Below are 24,866 nucleotides of genomic sequence, written 5' to 3'. Positions count from 1 at the left end.
ACATGCAGCATTATTCACTACTTTCTTTATTGTGAATAATACTGAGAGCTTCTGGTAAATGTTGCTTCATGTAGAAAAGCCATCTTGTATATTATCAAGGGTGAAACAGTCACCAGCCCAGGTTGGGTGCATGAGACAAGTGCTCAGGCCTGGTGCACTGGGAAGACCCAGAGGGATTGCGTGGAGAGGGAGGTGGAAGGGGGGATCAGGATGGGGAATACATGTAAATCCATGGCTAATTCATGTCAATGTATGGCAAAAACCACTACAATATTGTAAAGTAATTAACCTCCAACTAATAAAAATAAATGGAAAAAAAAAAAAGAAAAGCCATCTTGGTTGAAAGAGGAACATGAAAAATTAAAGTTGAACTACAACTGCCTTCACAGAATTTGCAACCTATTTAAATATTTCTGGCAAAGTCTAATTAACTTGTTGAAACAAATATTATTATAGAGGACCAAATGCAATGTAAGATCCATACTATACCTTGTGAACAATATAGGAATAGAGTCTCAATAGCTGTTACCATCAGGAAGTTAATAGAGGGCAGTTTATGAGTTGTACCTAAAAATTAAACACATGAAACAACACGGAATGATATTTCAAAAAAGGGGTATATAATGTCCCTGTACCTTTTTCCAGTATGAATTTAATATGCTCTTAAGTTTTTCTTTTTCCCCTTGAAGTCTTCTCTGGCTTTTCTGGATGTGTAAAACTCACTGAGTTTATAATCTCACCACACATATTGACTCTTTGGATTGTTTATAAAGTTATATTAATTATGGGAAGACCTGAATAATGTCCATTCTTCCAACTACACGGTATGCTTCATGATAGCTTGAGCCACATTTACTATATTTAGTTTTATATCTTTTCTCATTGACATATAGATATCAATAAAATGATTATTAAAAAAAAACAACTATTTTCTCTAAAACACAATTTAGCAAATTTCACATGAGAAAAAAACAAATAGATTATATTTTTAAATCATGCTTTCCCTCACTTTAACATGTGAGATTTTTTGTTTTATACAATTTTCACTCTTTTTATATTCATTCCCTATAGAATAAAAATCTGCTATTAACCTATAATATCAACTTCAAAATAATGATTCTATGATATAGAGTGGTCATCCTGTGTCTTCCTTTAACCAAAAATCTATTTATGAGTATTAAAGAATAAGTTCCACTTTTATGAAATTAAATAAAACTAAATAAAATACTGAAATACATAAGCCTGTTCTTATCAATGATTCTTTTCTTATTAGGATTTTTTCTTGGCCTAGATTTCCAGCATTGTAATTGCAAGAGTTGAGAGGGTACATTGGCATATTGAAAAAGAATGATTTTCACATTATGTAAAATGCTTCCTGAAGGCACTCATATGTGATATTAATAAGGCAGCTAGGGTTCATAATTATAGTATTTTGCCACAGGAAATATAGAAATACTTTATTATAGCAATTACATTTTTAAAAATATATTTTATGTATGTACTTTCTTGTATCTGAATGTAGTATACAGTAAGAATTTTTGAGTGAATCCAGTATTTGCAAAATAATTCATTCACAGGAGAACCATTCATGTTTGGACTACAAGTAGATCAAATCAGTCTGTCCTAAAGGGAATCAAGCCTGGATATTCATTGGAAGGACTGATGTTGAAGCTGAAGCTCCAGTACTTTGGCTACCTGATGTGAACAGCTGACTCATTAGAAAAGACTATGATCCAGGCAAAGATTGAGGGCAAAAGGAAAAGGGGGCATTGGAGGAGGAGATGGTTGAATGGCATCACCTACTTAATGGACATGAGTGTGAGCACACTCCAGGAGATAGTGAAGGACAGGAGGGCCTGGCAAGCTACCGTCCATGAGGTCACAAAGAGTTTGACACAACTTATCGACTGAACTACAACAACATTCACACTAAGTGTTTTGTGCAATCCTGAAATGAAATGCCATTCAATTTCCTGATACAGGTTTCCTGTATTGTTTCTTATGCCACATCAGAGTTTAGATGGGAAGGAATTTGTTAAATTTCAGGGTCCAGTAGCTGTATACTTAAATTTATTTTCTCTAATTATTTCTATTCTCTGAGCTTTTGTCTCAGGTATCAGTATAAATAAGTGTCAGGAACAGAAACACTCCAGGTGTAAAAAGTGGAAATGGAATTAATAGAGGAAAGTAGACAACTTATAAAATCAACATATGGCCTGAGGAGTGAGACTCAAGATTCATCACTGAAATTAATGAGTTCAGACACAGACAGTCACAAAACAACAGAAACAATAAAGAAACCAATGGTTGTCAGGGGTCAGAGGAGAGGAACAGGCAGAGCAGAGGACGTGGTCAGTCACTTCAGTCATGTTCAACTCTTTACGAGCGCATGAACTGTAGTCCACCAGGCTCCTCTATCCATGGGATTCTCTAGGCAAGAATACTGCTGTGGGTTGCCATTTCCTATTCCAGGGGATTTTCTCCACCCAGGGATTGAACCTGCATCTCCTGTATTGGCAAGCAGATTCTTTACAACTGCACCGCCTGGGAAGCACACAGGGGACTTTTATGACCTTGGAAATACTCTGTATGCTATTATAATGATAGGTATACATCATTATGCTGTTGTTCAGTTGCCCAGTTGTGTCTGACTCTGCGACCCCAGGGACCACACACAGCATGCCAAAACTATATGTCATTATAGGTTTGGCTAAACCCATAAAATGTACCATATTAAGAGTGGAAGTCCTAAGGTAACCTATGGCCTTTGGGTGATTATGTGTCAATTTAGGGTCAAGCTTGGTAAAAATATATACAATCCTGGTGAGTGATAGTGGCAGTAAGTGAAGCTGTGCATGTGTAGGAGCAGGAGGTTTAAGAGAAATCCCTCAATCTCCTGGCAAATATTGTTGTTTATATAAAACTGCTTCCCCCATATAGTCTTTTTTCTTTTTACACTAAAAAGAACAAGTGGTAACTGCTATGATCCAGGAGTCCCAGCCTCAGCTGCTGTGTGCCGCTGACCTAGAAACTGGCCACCAAAATGCTGGTGTGCTTGCCAGAAGAAACAGTCACCACACGTGATATTCTTAAAGAGTCCTTCTGTCCAACAAAGCCTTCTTAATCTGGAATGTGTCACCTCTCCAGAGGCAAACACAAGGAAGTAGGAAAATGATAGTTTTGAGCTTTTCAGTCTCTAAATTCAGGAAAGTGCACTAGGATAGAATGGATACTGAAAAATAGTAAGCCATGTCCCACACTGACTTCCTACTAAAGATCTATAGAGCTCTCTATTTATATGTAAAATTCCACTAATAAGCAACAACTGTTCCCACCTAATGTACTGCACTCAGTGTGTACACCGCCACCCCCCCCACACACACACACAGACACAGACATGCATTAAACATTTTACCAAGAGACATCTAAAAGTCCCTTGAATTACTTCATCTATCTGAGGGCTTCCCCTGTGGCTCAGCAGTAGAGAATCTGCCTACCAATGTAGGAGACTCAGAGTAGAGGGCTTGGTCCTCGTATCAGAAAGATCCCTGGAGAAGAAAATGGCAACCCACTCCAGGACTCTTGCCTGGGAAATCCCATGAACAGTAGCCCACCAGGCTCCTCTGTCCATGGGATCACAAAAGAGTTGGGCGTGACTGAGTGACTAAACAAGGACAACAATTATTATTGTAATTCAAAGAACAGCTAACAACCACTACACACAACCTCTTTATAAGGTGGGGTGGAGAGAAAAAATAACCCCTGCTATAGTCCTCATTTATGCAATTGACCATAGTTACTATTTTTCAACTTTGTTTTCCTGCTACATTTCCTATGTTCTGTTAGTTTTTCAGATGGCCAGTGTTGTTTATCTGGGGGATGAAGAATACTAGAATCTCTGTTACTGAGGAGCCATAGCTGGATATCAAACCAGTCAATTGTAAAATAAATCAACCCTGAATATTCACTGGATGGACTGATGCTGAATTTTGGCTACCTGATGTGGAGAGTAAACTCATTGGAAAAGACCCTGATTCTGGGAAAGATTGAAGGCAAAAGGAAAAGGGGGTGGCAGAGGATGAGATGGTTGGGATGGCATCACTGACTTAATGAACGTGAATTTGAGCAAACTCTGGGAGATAGTGGAGGACAGTGAAGACTGGCTTTCTGCAGTCCATGGGGTCACAGAGTCGGACACAACTTAGCAGCAGAATAACAACATAGCTATCTTGATATTATGCCTACTTGGGTTATATAATCAACTATTTTCTTTTACCATTGGGCACAATGGTTAATACAGAGTACCTTGTCTGCAAGCATTGTCATTCATGTATGTTGTCGAAGAAATCTAAAATAAAATCTTTTTTTTAATTTCAAAAATTTGCAATACAAATTATGCTTCATTTTAAATTTGACATCTGAAACTTTTCATAATTAAAATAGTTGCAAGTTTTATAGCTTCTGAGGTGCTATGATTATTGACATTTTAAAATAAAACTTCTGCTTTTTGTTAGGATACAGTCACAAGAGAACTCTGTTGCATGCCAACCACAGAAGCAAAAACATCTCAGAGCTTAGTCAGTGAGGGATCTAATTAACTAAAATCTAAAAAGTGACACATCGTTAGGGGAGCAAGGACCCACAGTCACTGTCATTCTTGGCCGAGCAGCCAGAAGTCAAAGGAACAGTCACCAGTTGTAAGAACACCAGTGAAGAAGATCAGACGAGTAAAGCCTGAGGATGGTCTGGCACGAGGGCGTGGAATTCCTGGGAGGCAGGGACAGCAGGGATCTCCAGGCGATTTCCACTTTTACCCAGACTTCTACAGAGAGCTCCCGAGGGTGACGAGAAGCCCAGCAGGAGGCTGAAAGGGACTCTGTCTGAGGAAAGAGTCCTGATGTCTGAGGGTGGGGCAGGAGGAGAGAAAGCTTCTAGGTGCTTCAAGCCTGGATGAGGAGGAGGCAGCAACTGCCTTCCATCTGGGAGGAGGTGGGGAGGAACACTGAGTCTCCCACAGGTTCAAGGATACAGCTAAAATCTGATGTTGGAGAAGCAACTGAGAGAAACCCATAAAATTCCAAGCTACTTGCTGATAAAAGACCGTCAGGGACACTAAAAGAATCTACTATTAAAGATTAAGCACAGAGTGTTTGCTGAAGCCGAGTGGTGGAAGGAGCAAACAGAGAAACCACACAGGTATCTGGACCCCACGTGGGGTACCCAGCAGTGGCACAGTTCCTGGGGGCAGGTAGGTGCCTGGAAGGGATGCCCCTGAGGTGAGGTGAGGTGAGGTGCTGCTGAGTCTGAAGTTCCGGCAGGAGATATGCAAGTCAAGTCTTAACTTCACTCAAGGAAATGTTGGCTCCCAAATTATACCTTTCAGACCAGCTCAGTTCCAATTAAAGTGACTTCATCATGCATGCCAATGGCCTGACAAAAGGCAAGTTATGACATTTTCTGGGCATAAGTGTTATTATATATAATATATCAATGTTGCTTACTTCAGTCTCCATTGTCTACTATAAAACCTTAAGTTCAAACAAAATTTTAGAAAATCTACAAAAAAGCTATGAAATACAACAGAGGATCAAGATAAAATGGAATCTGTAACTTGAGCCAGAGATGAAACAGAGTTTGGAATTATCAGGCAGAGTTATGACAAAACAATATAAATATATTTAATATGTTGCACAACATAAAAGTAAACATGCATAGATAAAGAAATTTAGCAGTGTGTGTGCCAAGTTGCTTCAGTCGTGTCTGACCCAATGGGTTGGAGCACACCAGGCTCCTCTGTCCATGGGATTCTCCAAGCAAAAATACAGGAATGGATTGCCATTTCCTTCTCTAGGGGATCCCAACTAGGGATCGAACCTGCATCTCTTATGTCTCTTGCATTCTTAGGTAGGTTCTTTACCAGTGGTACCACCTGGGAAGCCCTTATCAGTAAGACAGAAGAATAAAATGTCAAATTAAAATACTGATATTGAAAAATAAGTTATAAGTGATGAAGAATATTTTGGTGGACTAATTAGCTCAGCAAAATGGAGGAAATGATTAACCAAATAAAAAATGATCAAAAGAAATGATCCCAATAACACAAAACAGAATGGAAAAATACATTTAAAAGAGTGTCCAAGATCTTGAGACAATATAAAAATAATTACATTTTTAAAAATAATTGCATTTTCTGGAATGCCAGAAAGAGAGAAAAGATGGAATAGAATAAAACTTTGAAGAGATAATGTCCCAACAATTTCCCCACCTTAACAACCTAAACCAATCAAAGGGGCTTAGAAAACCAAGAGAAAAATAATCACACTCTGCTTTTTTTAGAGAACCACTTGTTTTATTTCACTTCTTCTAAATGCTTTAAGACGTTTAATGGCCTTGCATTTGGTCTTTCTTGGTGTCCATTTCATATGTGCATGAGAAGAATGTGAATTCTGCTACAGTTGTGTCAAATATTCTATAGACACAGAGTAAGTCTAGTTGTTTGATAGTGTTTCCAAGTTTTCTGTACCTTGTTAATCTTACATGTGATTGTGCTATTCATTATGGAAGATGGGGTACAGAAATCTCTAAATTTTATTGTTGAATTATTTATTTCTCCTTTCAATTCTATCAGTTTTGCTTTATGTGTTTTGAGTCATTGTTATTAGGTGAATACAGGTATATAGTTATAACACCCTGCTTGCTATATACAAGTCATTGCTATAAAATATCTACAGTCTAGCACCTTTATGTTTTTTTATCATTTTATTTTGCATTTATTTGTTTATTTTTGGCTATGCAGGGTCTTCATTGCCGTGCTTGGGTTTTCTCTAGTTGCAGCGAGTGGGGGGCTACTTTTCCTTGCGGTGTGCGGGCTTCTCATTGCGGTGGCTTCTCTCATCGCAGTGCACAGGATCTAGGCATGTGGGCTTCAGTAGCTCCGTGGTTGCAGCTCAGAGGATCCAGAGCACTGTCCCAGTGGTTATGGCAGACGGGCTTGTTTGCCTCGTGGCGTATGGAATCTTCCCAAACCGGGTGTTGAAGCTGTGCCCCCTGCATTGGCAGGTGGATTCTTAACAATTTCATTTCTTATGGCTTCTTTGTGCATGGTTCATTCCTTTTATATTCAGTCTATTTGTAATTTTGGATCTGAATTTAGTCTCTGGTAATCTATGACTGCCTGGAATAGTCTCTGGAAGGTAGAGCTGGGTGTGATGAAAGGGGCAGGTGCCCTGCCTCTCCTGGAGCTCATATGCAGCCTCAGACTTGGAACCTGGGGGTGAGGAAGCCCTGAGTTCTTAGCTCTGTCCTCCTGGGGGACAGCTATCCCCTGATGAGCTGGGGGCGGGGGGAAGAGGTGAGCATGTCTTGGCTCTTACTGCTGCTGCTGAGATTTGGTCAATTTTTGTGATTATGTGTTCCTCTCTTTTCTGTCTGCTCTTAGCGAAAATTGCAGAGATTCCAATTTTATATATGTGTATATTTCACCCATTAATCATTCATTTAGCTGGGGAGAGGGTCTGTTGAGCACTTTACACTGCCATTCTGGAAATCTTTGTCATTTTCCCTGTAATGCAGATCTGCGGCAATCTGCCCCATTCTATCTGAAAGCAGAAACTTTGCTTATCTTTTAGTTTCTTAGCTATCATATTTTCACTTTGTTTGGTAGATTCTTGACCAGCAAAAATAGAAAGAAAAAAAAAAAAAAAGGCAAAGCTTAAGACACGACATTAGGCTCACCTTTCAGAGGCTCCATTTTCTCTAGCATCTTGACCCCTGAAGTCTGAGGTACCTTCAGATGTCTGCTCTCCAGAGTTCGTCCAGCTACACAAGACAATGCTCAATCTGATCCTCTTTTTCTTGACCTCTAAGCTGCATACCAATTAAGAGCCAGCATGTGTCTCAAGGGAAAAGTAGCAGAAAATATTGGGCTCACTTCACTGCTTTTTCTTTGTGCTACGCTGGCCCTTAAATCTCAGCTGCCTCGGGTACTTTCTAGGGCTTTCGAATGTCAGCAAGTGTGTGTGTATCACCTGGCTTTCACCGTTGTTCTCATTGTGATATTTCTGCACTGCTCAGTCATAACCAGCGTGCTCTTAACTGCCTAAACAGTGCACCTTGAGGCCTAGAAAGAAGAGTCTGAAATAGGTCGTGACAACTCTGTCAATGTACCTATTATGCTTAGAACAGAGAAATTTTTTTCCTCTGAACACGTAATTTTATGATGAAATCAATGCCTGATGTTTTGTGGGGATTTGTTTCAGTGGTCACTTTCTGTTTCTGGTAGTTTTCTTAGGTATGTGTCTATGGAGCTATAATTATCTCAGGTGTTGGGAGAATATTGGAATTTGGGAAGGAAATGGATAAGGAAAAAAATTTGCATGTAGTTTTATTTTATATTTGAAAATCATGTGAACCATGTGTGAATTTGATCATAGGTCTTCACATCATTCTCACTTCAGTTAAATGACATGTAATGTTGTCAGTCAATGTGTTAAACTGAAGTGACATTTAAGTTTTCAAAAAGACTAGACTCTTTCAGCATTATCATGAAAAATTACTGCATAAAAAATCAGAGTGGAGAAGCATATTGATACAATTGAAGCAATATTCATCTTCAAAAAAATAACTAGAATTCCATATATTGTTTTAAAAAAACTAAGAGTTTTATGTTTATTAAGAAAGAAGTACACTCACAAGTACATAAAAGTGGGTTATGTTTTATTACTGAGTTACATGCAGAGAGATTGCCAATCACAAGTTAAGCAATGCAAAAGGGTATGAATTAAAAGTCAATGGAAGAAGTGAAAAAAACCGTAACAATGAGAGAGAGGAGAAATTCATTAGTTCTGCAGGGTTCTTTTTACAGTGTTGTATCACAGTTTAATTGCATGATTTTTCTTCCTAAGTTGTATATGAAGCAATGGTGCATCTTAATAACTGGTGACCGTCTCTAATACATAAAACACTGTATTTATCAATATTTTCTTCTATGTGCTTAGTACACAGTGTCTTGTATATAGCATATTCCAGATGAATATGTATATTGATACTACAGGGTTTCCAGCTTATACACTAAAATTCTGACTTACCATTTGAAATAATATATAATCGTGTCTTAACTTGAAAAGTTTAATAGTTAAATTTTACATGTTAAATTTTTATTTCTATTTCTATTTTGAAATCTATTAAGGGTTTGAGATAAATTAAAAAATATATCTGAGGCTTTTAGAAAAATGTTTTGATTATTTTCAACAAAAGTCTGACAACTTTTACATCAAAGATATATCACTAGAATTTTAAGTCCCAATTGATAAAATATTGTAATGGGAAGTACAGATTAGCTAGAATCTGTTGCCTTGGTAATCTACATTAGAAAACAATGAATGTTCTCTTCCTATTGATTTTAAATATAATATTTTTCTCTAATGTTTCTTTATGTTTTACTTGGAAAACCTCAGCAAATGTAATGAAGTTTCTCTCAGGTTATGGTTTGGACCACATGACTCTATGAAGAAGTCATACCACATACTCATATAGTTATGAAACTGCTCCAAAAATAAAAAGAGTAATTTCTAGAGTTACACTATTCAGTCATGAGGGAGGCATTTTGGATAAAAGCAGCCTCTGTGAGACTTTTGTGTGCTCATCTAAAAAACACCAAATGTTCTCAATTAATCAGGTATATCCACCACTCTTTACTTATGATCTGACTACAGATATTAGGATTATTCTTATTTTACACATCAACAAATGCATTGGCTTTTTTCCAGTAATTATAATGTTTCAGGGAACGAGGCCCCAAGTGACAGGAAATTGTTTTTAGTAATCTACTTGGACAACTCTCTGTGATCTGTGAAAGTGATGACAGAAATTAATTTTTAGAACAAAGGCAAGTTCATTGTAAAATTATGTGTTATTTCTACTTTTAAAAACTCAAAGGATATTTCATTGACAATACACTATACAGGCAAAGGCCTTTATTGTATTTCTCAGTATAAATACAGGTAGTGTTTGATCAAAATTTGCAGTAAAGTGCATTTCAATATTTCTTATTCCCTTTGCCTGTCTCTGGAGAAGGAAATGGCAACCCACTCCAGTATTCTTGCCTGGAAAATCCCACGGACATAGGAGCATGGCAGGCTACAGTCCATAGGGTTGCAAATAGTCAGATACAACTGAGAAACTAACACTTAAACTTGCCTATTTTAGCTTAAACTTTTGATAAACAGCAAGCTGATTAAAAATAGTTTTCAGTCTACCCTAAGATGTATCTCGTATTTATCAGCATCTGCTATTTATGTGGTGGTGATGGTTTAGAGGATAAGTCCTGTCCAATTCTTTGCAACTCCATGGACTGTAGCCCTCCAGGCTCTTCTGTCCATGGGATTTCCCAGGGAAGAATACTGAAGTGGGCTGTCATTTCCTTCTCCAGGCTCCTTATATAGAATAATAGTAATAGTTTATATTGAAGTGATACATATCAATCATTTGGAGTCATGATTAACCTAAATGGACTAATCTGAGACTAGCTTTCCTGCAATCTGTTATGCAAAGTTCACCTACCAACAATAAGTAAACCAAATAATTTCAAGAATTGTTTGTCTACAAATAGCTGAATACCTTGCATTTCATACCCTTGTTTGATCTTTGTAGGATGCAAATTAAGCCTACCAAACCCATTATCTCTTTGTCTGTGTCTAATATATTTTGAATCCAGAAAGCCAAATTCAAATAATTTGTCCCTATTCACAGACTAAACTAAATCATTACTTTATAAAACGGTAACATAGCTCCTTAATCAATACTGCTTGTGGTTTAACATGCCACAATGATTCTCAAATGTCTAATTATGTTACATAGCCATGACCCAGCTGATTCAAATAAGATATATGCATATTTGAATGCTTTGGAAATTAGAAATTTACTACTTTTTCTTTTCAATAATGTGGCAAATTTAGCTTAATGAAACATATTTGGGTAAATGGCAAATTGAATTCATTCATTGCTGCTGTCAAGAATTTGATTCACTTTAATCAAAACACATTTCTTAACGGTCTTGATTTCACAGTCCCTGAGATAATGTAAAAATCTAATAAAGAATAAATGTTTAAATGAGCATAGAATTTTGAAAAACTGTAATAATATATCAAAATAATCTGTAAACAGCACAAACTCACAGTACTTGCTAAAAATGAGCCTCTGATTAAGGCCTCAAGTTGTGAATAATAAGCAGTGATGAATAAAAAGCTCTAAAAATTGCCTACCTTTTATAGTGATACCTTTCAAATGCAGAATTGAATTCCTGATTGCTTCTAATATATCTCTGAATTTAGAGCCTTGCTTTTACTAATATATCAAATTCCAATGAAGCAGTATTAGATATAGTAAATTGTGTAGAGTTTCCCTCATTACTTTTTATTGTAAGAAATAGAAAAGACAATAAGTGAGATTTCATTCTGCATACTAATGACTGAAAAGAGTGACTTTGGAGCTTGGACACTCTGGCTTTGAGTCAAGATACTAGGGAGCAGGGAAGCAAAAAATCAATTAAAACCTATATTAGAACTAATGGTTGATAGCCTCACAACTCAATGGCGAAGCTCTATAAACAAATCTAGCCACAAGGAAAGATGAAAATGGCAAAATTTCACAGTCAGTCTCAGACGGTAAAGAATCTGCCTGTAATGCAATAGACCCAGGTTCAATCCCTGAGTGAGGCAGATCCCCTGGAGAAGCGAATGGCAACCCACTCCAGTACTCTTGCCTGGAGAATTCCACAGACAGAGGAGTCTTCCTGGCTACTGTCCACGTGCTCGCAAAGAGTAGGACATGACTGAGCAAACACACACACACACATATGCTAAATTTATTTTGTTTTAGAAGAAGAAAACAGATATGGGTGGGGAGTATGTAACTGAACCAAGGGCCTGCCCTAGCTGTTTTTCCTATAATTAAAAAATGCACAGGAAATTATATCTAACTCTAACAGAGAAGTTTGAAGAAATAACTAACAAATATGTTATTTCTCCAAGCAATTTTGATAAAAATTGCAAATATCCAAAATAATTTCAAGCCTTAATAAGTTTTCATAATAGGGATGCAATGTTACAAAATGGAACTTTGGACACATTGACCTTAGACATTAATCACCTAGATTTGATTCCCGACTCCACCTCTTGTTACCATGTTAATTTACACAAACATCTTCATCTCTTTGTATCTGTTTCCTCACCTACAAAAAATTTAAAACACTACTAATATTCCATTTTGATATTGTAAAGCTTAGTGAATTACCATTTAGATTGGACCATAGCAAACACTATATATGAGTAAACTACATCTATATCATAGTATCTCTAACACTTTCAAGATTTGATAGCTGTTTCCATTGTATAGCTTTTCTAGCAGTATAAATTGCATATTAAGTTTGAAAAGAACAATATTTCAAAAGACAATTTTTTTAAAAACTGAAAGCAAAGAAGACTGCAAAAATATTCACTATCCAAAACAGCTTATTTGCACATAAGTATCTGTATCCAAATAGAGAAGGAAATGGCAACCCACTCCAGTATTCTTGCCTGGAGAATCCCTGGGATGGACGAGCCTGGTGGGCTATGGTCTATGGGGTCGCACAGAGTCGGACACGACTGAAGAGACTTAGCCTCAGCAGCAGCAGCATCTGTATCCAAAAAGTATTTGTCATAAGAGAAATGTTTCATTCTAACAATTGGGAGCCATACATTATTGCTATTTCATGCATTTGTTATAAAGCATTATTAAGCATCTGCCCACCATTTCAATGTAACAAGATGAAAAAGGACCAGGAGTTAAGCAGTACTAATACAAATTTTACTTTTTTACTGGAGGAATAAAAAGCTCTGCGAAACCACATGAGAAGTAATTGAGGTGTTCATCGTCAATAGAGGAATTGAGAAAGAGACCATTAATTCAATGACCTATTAACTCCCTTGGGAAACTGCCTTAAGTTCTCTTGAGTAAACATTTCTGTAATATTGCTCCAACAAATGCCTTGTCAATTATCCTGTTTATTTCAATATTCCAATCAATCTGTTGGCTTCTCATTTGCTTCCCTTCTGTGTATTTAAAAATCTTGTTTTATCGTTTACTTCATTACTCATCCCCATGTCTGTGAACCAGTGTTTCAACCATTGTTTTAGTACAATAATCTCCTCAGCATGTAGGAACACATACAAAAAAGTCAAGGTGTGCAGAACATGCAAAATGTCATCCATGGGACTTTTTAAGGCAATAGTCTAAGTAGAGCAAGAATGGTGTGTGTGTGTGCACATGTGTGTGTGTGTGTGTTTACACGTGTGCATGCACACACACGCTCTCAGTCACATCTGACTTTGCAACCCCATGGACTATGCCTGACAGTCTTCTCTGTCTATGGAATTTTTCAGGCAAGAATAATGGAGCAGGTTGCTGCTTCCTGGAGAGGATCTTCCCTACCCGGGGATCAAGCCTGCATCTCTTATGTCTCCTGTATTGCAGGCAGATTCTTTGCCACTGCGCCACCTGAGAAGCCCCTATATTATATCTCATCTTAGACAAATGACCGAGAAGATGAGCCAAGAGTATCTATATCCAGCTTCACTAATTCAGCAAAATCAATGAAAGTGGCTGAGAAGATGCATATAACCTGGCTATCTTCAGGAAACAACTGCATGGAAAAATAATCTCTGGTTGGCTGGACTAATTTGTGTTCCATCTGCTTAAAGAAGAAAGAGCAATGCCCAGAGGACACCTGGCTGGAGTAGGAAATGGAGAAGCCTGAGGGAACAGGTAAGGTTAGCACAGTCACTGATGTCTATTTAATCTTAACTTGATAACTGTGCTTTATACAACATTGTGTGAATTCTGGGCTACATATAAAATAATTGTTCTAAGTTAATTCTTTTATAAATTGCAGGGTTATTAAATAACTTGATGTGCATATTTCCAGTCGTTTCCAAATTCACTCACATTATCAAATAAAATTTTAAAATTATACTTCTCAACTTAGAAAAGACATGTTTTGAGTTTAATATTGTAAAGTATCTTGAAAGTAGTTCAACTATTTAAATTTTTTGAAAGGTACTAAAATCATTTTACATTTTGTTCTCTGTAAAATTAATCTTGATCAAAATATTCAAGTGATCATTATTACGATAGTACTCAGCAATATTATAATTAAAAAAGCTTGATATGATGAAATGTTCATGAAACTATTTCAGATTATAATTAAAATTTTTGAAAATAATTTTAAGTGTATAAATATTAAATTCAATATTTTAAATGTATAAGGTCATTTTAAATGTTCAGCCAAATCTACATAGCAAGAAAACTCCCCTACAGTTTGTCCTCTGTGCTCTATAAATTTTAATATTATCTATGCTTCCCACATGTACAAGTTTAAGAAAAATTGCCCTTGCCACAACTTTACCAGCAGATCTCTCTGCTCTGTAATGTAATCTCACTTTCAAGGATCCTACCATCTGACTACAAAGAATATTATCAATCTGATTTCAGTATTGACCATCTGGTGATGTCCATGTTTAGAGTTGTCTCTTGTGTTGATGGAAGAGGGTGTTTGCTATGCCAGTGCACTCTCTCGGCCAAACTCTGTTAGCCTCTGCCCTGCTTCATTTTGTACTCCAAGGCCAAACTTGCCTGTTACCCCAAGTATCTCTTGACTTCCCACTTTTGCATTCATGTCCCCTATGATGAAAGGGCATTTTTTTTTTTTTTTTTGGTGATAGTTCTAGAAGGTCTTGAAGGTCTTCATAGAAGGCTTCAGCTTCAGCTTCTTCAGCATCAGTGGTTGGGGCATAGACTTGAATTACTGTGATATTGAATGGCTTGCCTTGGAAATGAACTGAGATCATTCTGTCATTTTTGAGATTGCCCCCAAGCACTGCATTTCAGACTCTTGTTGACTATGAGGGCCACTCCATTTCTTCTAAGGGATTCTTGCCCACAATAGAGGATGTAATGGTCGTCTGAATTAAATTTGCCCATTCCCATCCAATTTAAAGTTCACTGATTCCTAAAATGTCAATGTTTACTCTTGTCATCTCCTGTTTGACTATGTCCAATTTATGTTGATTCCTTGACCCTAATATTCCAGGTTCCTATGCAATATTATTCTTTACAGCATTGGACTTTACTTTACTTTACAACATTTACTTTACTTTACAACTGAGTGATGTTTCAGTTTTGGCCCAGACTCTTCATTCTTTCTGGAGCTGTTTCTCCACTATTCCCCAGTAGCATATTGAAGTTAGACATGACAGCAACTGAACAGCAACAACCATCAGACTATGACCTCCTATCTTTCCTTTTCACTGTTTGTGGTACCACAGATCTAAAAACTTCAAAATTCTACGGGGGCCAGAATCCAGTGATCATTACAGTTTATTAAAGATATTAATTTCACATATCTTCACCTCCTTCCTACCTAACTTAGGTGCATCTTCAACGTGAAAATCACACCCTTGAAGATGCATCAGTTTTGTTGCATTGTACCTCAGATTCTAAAAAAGAAAAAAAATGATAAATTAAAATAAGTAATAAAGGTAAATGCATGATTTAAAACACTAAAATTTTTATAATTGAAAGATTATAGAAAATATTAGTAACTTTCATTTGGGCAAATGTTTCCTAATATACCCACACAATGAATGAAGGGTATAATAAAATCAACAAATGTATTAACCAAAATTTTGAAAAGATGTTTGGTCTTCATAGATGCTGTCAAAAAAGAGAAAGAATACATCACAGATTGGGAAGACATATTTATAAAATTTGTATGTGAAATATGCATCTGTTGTTAAGTCATGTCTGACTAAGTCATGTCTCTGCAAGCCCATGGACTGTAGCTTGTCTGACCCCTCTGTCTTCTGCTGTCTCCTAGTGCATGTGTGCTCCCACGCGCAGTGTCTGACTCTTTACAACCTTATGTACTGTAACCCACCAGACCCCTCTGTCCATGGGATTTTCCATGCAAGAATACTGGAGTGGGTTGCCATTTCCTCCTCCAGGGGATCTTCCTGACCCAGCCAGGGATCAAACACACATCTCCTGCACTTTCTGCTTTGCAGATGGATTCTTTACCCCTGAGCCTTCAGGGAAAACTATCTCCCAGAGTTTGCTTAAATTCATGTCCATTGAGTCATTGATGCTATCTAAACATCTCATCCTCTGCAGCCCCCTACTCCTTTTTCTTTCAACCTTTCCCAGCTTCAGGGTCTTTTCTACATAGTTGGCTCTTCACATCATGTGACCAAAATATTGAAACTTCAGCTTCAGCAATAGTTCTTCCAATTCAGGGCTGATTTCTTTTAGGATTAACTGAGGACTGACAATACATTTTGAATATTTTATTTTATTTGATGATTAGAGTATCACTAAAGAGATCAGGTTTTCTGGGATTAGTGTTATGATTTGTTTTGTTTTTATGTTAAGAAAAGAGAAAGTAACAATGTGGGAATAGTTGGTAAGCAAAAGTCTCATATCCTAAGAATAAGTGGGTTTACTTATTTTCAGAGGTATTCATGGATAAAGACTATGTACAAAAAAGAAAGTATAATAATAATAAAATTTATGACTTCTTGTTGCTACTTTTCATACAATTTACACACATAGAAATAAATCAGTTTGCTTACATTGTTAATTTCATGGTGGACAAATTAAGGAGCCATTGCAATAAAAGAAAGATCCACAGTCCAGAAAAAGAGAAAATTTAAATTTTCATCTGTGCCTCCAGGTACCCACATTGAATTCATACAGTTTCAAATTTTCAAAGCCTATCACTTGCCAGAACTGATTTGGGAAATTGGTAGGCAAGAACAGAACTACCAGCAACAAATAGTTTTAAATGAAGGCAAGCATATCAGGAGTAGCAATAGCATGCCTAAATCTTAGGAGCAGCTGTATAATATACCGTAGTTCAAATTACATTAATTCTAATAACCCACAATTTTGTCAAAAAATAAGTCAACTTTGAAGAAAAAAAAAAAAAACGTGGTTAGAATTTTCAAATATCTTGAACAAAGTAGAGTCTTCATAATTTGAAGGAAAAGAATAAACCTTCACTGACCCAAGGAGTTAACACAGTATGTTCATGTTACAAGTGCTTTATTTTTTAAGAATAATAAAGCCAATAATGTTCCCTTTTTGTTTAGATGCTAGCAGCAGAAATCTATCATTATTGAATTTTATCTCATGATCTTTATGGATTAAACTTCAGAGGTGCTGAGAACAGTTGTCATAGAAATATGCAAAATCTCTTATTGCTTGACTGAGCACAAAAGCCTTAGAAATAATTCTAAGGGTGAATCTACTCTTACTGTGTACCTAAAAATCATTTATTCTACCTGGGTTCAGTACTCAAGCTGGCCATTCTAACAGAGCAATGTAATTAACCTTTCCTATAAATTAAATGTGTGCATGTTCTGTGTAGCACTTACTTATAATAACTTTCCATCACGTGCAGAATGTGGTAGAAAAATAATTTTCTACGAGTGGTTAGGTGGCTTGAAGATTAATTACAAATTCAAGTTTTTTAACAAGCTATCTGTTTTCAGGGAAAATAGAATAACAGTGTGTGTGTGTGTGGGTGTGTGTGTATAACTTTTCTTCAATAAATTTCAAAAGGCACACATTCTTCTCAAGAAAATAAAGCTGAAATATATATCTTTTAGAATACATTCATGTTTTTAATAATAGTTTCATTAATGTTATTTTCAAAGTAACTTGTCTTTATTAATTTCACACATATTTACTGAGTGCTTTTTTTAAAATACATTATTGTGGTAAGAATACAACGTAAATCTATGGCTGATTCATATCAATGTATGAAAAAACCCACTGAAATGTTGTAAAGTAATTAGCCTCCAACTAATAAAAAAATTTAAAAAATAAAAAAATTAAAAAAATTTAAAAAAATAATAATTAAAAAAAAAAAAAAAGAATACAACATGAGATCTACCCCCTGAACACATTTTTAAGTGTATAGTAAAGTATTGGTAGTATAAGCACAGTGGTGTTCAGCTAACCTGTAGAATTTATTCATCTTGCACAGCTGAAACTTTATGTCCTTTGATGAGCAGATCCTCACATCCCCCCCACACTCCCTCCTCAGCCCCTGGTACCCCCCACTCTGCTCTCTGCTTCCATGGGTTTGACTATTTTAGCTACCCTCACTGAAGTGAAATTATGCAGTGTTTGTCCTGTGCCTGGCTTATTTTACTTAGTGTATGTCTTCAAGTTTTACTCAAGTCAAAGTACATTACAGAATTTCCTTCTTTTTAAAGGCTGAATGATATTCTATTGTGTATATATACCATATTTTCTTGATCCATTTATCCATCAATGGACATTTAAGTTGTTTCAGCATCTTGGCTGTTGTGAACAGTGCTGCAATGAACATGAGAATGCTTATATGTCTTTGAGATCCTGATTCCCATACTTCTCAGTAAATACCCAGAAGTGGAATTACTGGAATACTGGGGAGAATATATATATATATATATATATTTTTTTTTTAATTTTTTGAGGGACTTCTACACTGCTTTCTGTTGCTGTTGCACCATGTTGCATCCCCCCGTAGTGGGCAAGGGTTCTAATTTCCCCACAGTCTCACCAATACTTATCTTCTGCTTCTATGAACACAACCATACTAACAGGAGAGAGGTGATTTCTCATTATGATTTTGATTTACAGTTCTCTGATGACTAGTAGCAGTGAAGTCAAGTTCTTATATTACAGAACAGAGCGGTAGTATAATCCTGGCCTAAACATAGATAAAGAAAGTGAAAGTGGTTTCCTTTAAGAAAGCACAATTGAGTGTGGCAAAAAGGGGCAAGGGACTTTTATTGTTGTTATAGCACTTTGACTTTTAGTTAAAAATTTTAAGTTGTTTATTCTGGCTTTTATTTCAGTATATCTACTATACTATTTTTGTATAAATTTTATACTTTATTCATTTTTATTTTATCCACCCAAACCCATGTCCATTGTGTCAGTGATGCCATTCAACCATTTCATCCTCTGTCGTCCCCTTCTCCTCCTGCCCTCAATCTTTCCCACCATCAGGGTCTTTTCAAGTAAGTCAGCTCTTCGCATCAGGTGGCCAAAGTATTGGAGTTTCAGCTTCAACATCAGTACTTCCAATGAACAACCAGGACTGATTTCCTTTAGGATGGACTGGTTGGATCTCCTTGCAGTCCAAGGGACTCTCAAGAGTGTTCTCCAATACCACAGTTCAAAAGCATCAATTCTTTGGCACTCAGCTTTCTTTATAGTCCAACTCTCACATCTGTACATGACTACTGGTAAAACCATAGCCTTGACTAGATGGACCTTTGTTGGCAAAGTAACGTCTCTGCTTTTTAATCTGCTATCTAGGTTGGTTATAACTTTTCTTCCAAGGAGTAAGTGTCTTTTAATTTCATGACTGCAATCACCATCTGCAGTGATTTTGGAGCCCCCCCAAAATAAAGTCTGTCACTGTTTCCATTGTTTCCCCATCTATTTGCCATGAAGAGATGGAACCACATGCCATGATCTTAGTTTTCTGAATGTTGAGCTTTAAGCCAACTTTTTCACTCTCCTCTTTCACTTTCATCAAGAGGCTGTTTAGTTCTTTCTGTCATAAGGGTGGTATCATCTGCATATCTGAAGTTATTGATATTTCTCCTGGCAATCTTGATTCCAGCTTGTGCTTCATCCAAACCAGCATTTCGCATGATGAACTCCGCAAATAAGTTAAATAGGCAGGTTAACAATATATAGCCTTGACATACTCCTTTCCCAGTTTGGAACCAGTCTGTTGTTCCATGTCCTGTTCTAACTGCTGCTTCTTAACTTGAATACAGATTTCTCAGGAGACAGGGAAGGCAGTCTGGGATTCCCATTTCATTAAGAATTTTCCACAGTTTGTTGTGATCCACAGAATCAAAGGCTTTGGCATAGTCAGTAAAGAAAAAGTAGATGTTTTTCTGGAACTCTCTTGCTTTTTCGATGATCCAGTGGATGTTGGCAATTTGATCTCTGGTTCCTCTGCCTTCTCTAAATCCAGCTCCAACATCTGGAAGTCCACGGTTCACATACTGTTGAAGCCTGGCTTGGAGAATTTTGAGCATTACTTGACTAGCATGTGAGACGAGTGTAGTTGTGCAGTAGTTTGAGCATTCTTTGGCACTGCCTTTCTTTGGGATTGGAATGAAAACTGACCTTTTCCAGTCCTGTGGCCACTGCTGAGTTTTCTAGGTTTTCTGGCATACTGAGTGCAGCATTTTCCCACTGTCATCTTTTAGGATTTGAAATAGCTCAACTGGAATTCCATCACCTTCACTAGCTTTGTTCATTGTGATGCTTCCTAAGGTTCTCTTGGCATCAGATTCCAGGATGACTGGCTCTAGCTGAGTGATCGCACTATTGTGATTATCTGGGTCATGAATATCTTTTTTGTACAGTTCTTCTGTGTATTCTTGCCACCTCTTCTTTTTTTTTGCCACCTCTTCTTAATATCTTCTGCTTCTGTTCAGTCCATACCTTTTCTGTCCTTTATTGTGCCCATCTTTGCATGAAATATTCTCTTGGTATCTCTAATTTTCTTGAAGAGATCTCTAGTCTTTCCCATTCTATTGCTTTCCTCTATTTCTTTGCATTGATTCCTTAGGAAGGCTTTCTTATCTCTCCTTATTCCTTGGAACTCTGCATTCAGATGTCTATATCTTTCCTTTTTCCTTTGCCTTTAGCTTCCAATTTTATTGATATATAATTGACATATAGCATTGTATTAGTTTATGATATGCAGATACTGATTTGTTATATGTATGTATTGCAAATGATTACTCCAATAATTTTGGTTAACATGTAACACCTCACATAGTTACACATTTTTTGTGTAATAAAAATTTTCAATTTTACTCTGTTAGAATTTCAGATGTAAAATACAACTTTATTATCTGTAGTCATCTACTGTACATTATATTGCAAGAATTAATTGTCATAAGTTAGTACCTTTTGTGTACCTTGTTCTATTTCCCCTGCCCCCAGTCCCTACCTCTGGCAATCACCAATCTGTTTTCTGTTTATGTGAGTTTGGTCATTTGCTTGTACTTTGCTTATTTGTTTTCTTCAGTTCAGTTCAGTAGGTCAGTCATGTCTGACTCTTTGCAACCCCATGGACTGCAGCATGTTGGTCTTTTCTATCCATTACCAACTCCCAGAGCTTGTTCAAACTCATGTCCATTGAGTCAGTGATGCCATCCAACCATCTCATCCTCTGTCCTCCCCTTATCCTCAATCTTTCCCAGCATCAGGGTCTTTTCCAGTGAATCACTTATTCTCATCAGGTGGCCAAATATTGGAGCTTCAGCATCAATCCTTCCAATGAATATACAGGACTGATCTTCTTTAGGATGGACAGGTTTTATCTCCTTGCAGTGCAAGGACCTCTCAAGAGTCTTCTCCAACATCACAGTTCAAAAGCATCAATTCTTCAGCGCTCAGATTTCTTTTTGGTCCAAGTCTCACATCCATACATGACTACTGGAAAAACCATTGCTTGAGAAGATGGACCTTTGTTGGCAAAGTAATGTCTCTGCTTTTTAATATGCTATCAAGGTTGGCCATAGCTTTTCTTCCAAGGAGCAAGCATCTTTTAATTTCATGGCTGTAATCACCATCTGCAGTGATTTTGGAGTCCAAGAAAATAAAGTCTCTCACTGTTTCCACTGTTTCCCCATGTATTTGTCATGCAGTGATGGGACCGGATGCCATGATCTTAGTTTTTTGAAAGTTGAGTTTTAAGCCAAATTTTTCACTATTCCTTTTCACTTTTATCAAGAGGATCTTTAGTTCTTCACTTTCTGCCATAAGAGTCATGTCAGCTGCATATGTGAGGTTACTGATATTTCTTCCAGCAATCTTGATTCCAGCTTGTGCTTCATCCATCCTGGCATTTCACATGATGTACTCCTTATAAAACTTAAATAAACAGGATGACAATATACTGCCTTGACATGCTCCTTTCCCCATTTTGAACCAGTCCAAAGATCAAGAGAAGCCATAAAGATGTTAACTATCTTGACCTTTAAATTGATTGGTTAGAAATAGTGTGATTTAATCAAGGATATAAAAACTGCTGTAAATTCCACCTTGGAGGGACTCTTTACCCCCTCTCAGTGTCTATGCCTAGAGCTTTGTAATTTCCTCCTCTTTAATAAAGCCTGTTTGCTTGCTACCATGAGTACTCATGTGTTCATAGATTCCATTCACTGGCTCCTTGGACAAGAACTCGTATTCCCATCTCAGTGTCATCTGCATATCTGAGGTTATTGATATTTCTCCCTGCAATCTTGTTGTCAGCTTGTGCTTCATCCAGCCCAGAATTTCCCATGATGTACTCTGCATAGAATTTAAATAAGCAGGATGACAGTATACAGCCTTGATGTACTCCTTTCCCAGTTTGGAACCAGTCCATTGTTCCATGTGTGGTTCTAACTGTTGCTTCTTGACCTGCACACAGATTTCTCAGGAGGCATCTTAGGTGGTCTGGTATTCCCATCTCTTGAAGAATTTTCCACGGTTTATTGTGATCCACAGAATCAAAGGCTTTAGCATAGCCAATGAAGCAGAAGTAGTTGTTTTCCTGGAATTCTCTTGTTTTTTCTATGACACATCAGATTTTGACATTTTGGTCTCTGGTTCCTCTGCCTTTTCTAAATCCAGCTTGTACATCTGCAAGTTCTCAGATCACATACTGTTGAAGCCTAGCTTGAAGGACTTTGAGCATTACCTTGCTAACATGTGAAATGAGTGCGATAGTGTGGTAGTTTTAACTGGTGGCTCAGATGGTAAAGCATTTGCCTACAATGCAGGAGACCTGGGTTCAATTTCTGGGTCAGGAGGATCTCCTAGAGAAGGAAATGGCAACCCACTCCAGGATTCTTGCCTGGAAAATACCATGGATGGAGGAGCCTCATAGTCTATAGTCCATGGTGTTGCAAAGAGTCAGACACGACTGAGTAACTTCACTTTTCTTTCACTTTAACATTCCTTGCCATTGCCATTCTTTGAGATATGAATGAAAACAGATATTTTCAAGTCCTGTGGCCACTGCTGAGTTTTCCAAATTTGCTGGCATATTGAGTGCAGGACTTTCACAGCATTATCTTTTAGGTTTGACAAAGCTCAGTTGGAATTCCACCACCTCAAGTAGTTTTGCTCATAATGATGCTCCCTTGACTCTGCATTCCAGGATATCTGGCTCTAGGCAAGAGATCACACCGTGGTTATGCAGGCCATTAAAATCTTTTTTGTATAGTTCTTCTGTGTATCCTTGCCACCTCTTCTTAATATCCTCTGCTTCTGTTAGGTCCATACCATTGCTGTCCTTTACTGTGCCCATTTTTTCATGAGACATTCCCTTGGTATCTCTAATTTTCTAGAAGAGATTTCTAGTCTTTCTCATTCTATTGTTTTCCTCTATTTCTTTGTATTGTTCACTCAGGAATTCTTTCTTATCTCTCCTTTCTATTCTTTGAAACTGTGCATTCAGGTGGATTTATCTTTCCTTTTCTCCTTTGCCTTTTTCTTCTCTTCTTTTCTCAGCTATTTGTTAGGCCTCTCAGATAACCATTTGTCTTGTTGAATTTCTTTCTCTTGGGGATGGTTTTGATTATCACCTCCTGTACAGTGTTATGAACCTCAATCCACAGCTCTTTAGACACTCTGTCTATCAGATCTAACCTCTTTATTTAATCTATTTGTTATTTCTACTATATAATCATAAGGGGTTTAATTTAGGTCATACCTGAATGGTTTAGTGGTTTTCCCCACTTTCTTCAATTTAAGTCTGAATTTTGCAATACGGAGTTCATGATCTGATCCACAGTCAGCTCCCAGTCTTATTTTTGCTGACCGTATAGAACTCCGTGTTCAGCTGCAAAGAGTATAATCAGGCTGATTTTGGTTTTGACCATCTGGTGATGTCCATGTGTAGAGTTATCTCTTGTATTGTTGGAAGAAGATGTTTGCTATGACTAGTGTGTTCTCTTGGCAAAACTCTCTCAGCCTTTGTCCTGCTTCATTTTGTACTACAAGGCCAAACTTGCCTGTTATTCCAGGTATCTCTCTATTTCCTTCTTCTGCATCCCAAGCCCCTATGGTGAAAAGCTCATCTTGTTTTTTGGTATTAATCCTAGAATATCTTATAGGTCTTCATAGAACCATTCAACTTCATCTGTTTCAGCATCAGTGCTTGGGACATAAATTTGGATTACTGTGATATTGAATGGTTTGCCTTGGAAACAAACAGAGATCATTCTGTCACTTTTGAAATTGTACCCAAGTAATGTATTTAAGATTCTTTTGTTGACTATGAGGGCTACTCCATTTCTTCTAAGGGATCCTTCCCCACATGTCTGACTTTTTGTGACTCTATAGACTGTAGCCTGCCAGGCTCCTCTGTCCATGAGATTCTCCAGGCAAGAAATCTGGAGGGGGGAGTGGTTCCCTTCTCCAGGGGCTCTTCCCAACCAAGGGATCAAACCCAGATCTCCTATACTGCAAACAGATTCTTTACCATCTGAGCTACCAGGGAAACCCGAGAAAATTATTATATGATTCAGCAGTTCTACTCCTGCCCATGTATCTGAAGAAAACACCAATTTGAAAAGATATATATACCCCAATGTTTGTAGCAACACTATTTTCAAAAGCCAAAACACAGACTCAGTCCAAATGTCCACTGAGAGCTGAATAGGTAAAGAAGAGTAGTACGTGTATACAATGGGATAATATAACACTCAGCCATAACAAGAAAGGAAATAGATGTGGGGAGACCTAGAATCTGT

Source organism: Cervus canadensis, chromosome 13, assembly GCF_019320065.1.
Source record: "Cervus canadensis isolate Bull #8, Minnesota chromosome 13, ASM1932006v1, whole genome shotgun sequence".
NCBI classification, from domain to species: Eukaryota; Metazoa; Chordata; class Mammalia; order Artiodactyla; family Cervidae; genus Cervus; species Cervus canadensis.
This window is presented reverse-complemented; position numbering follows the sequence as displayed.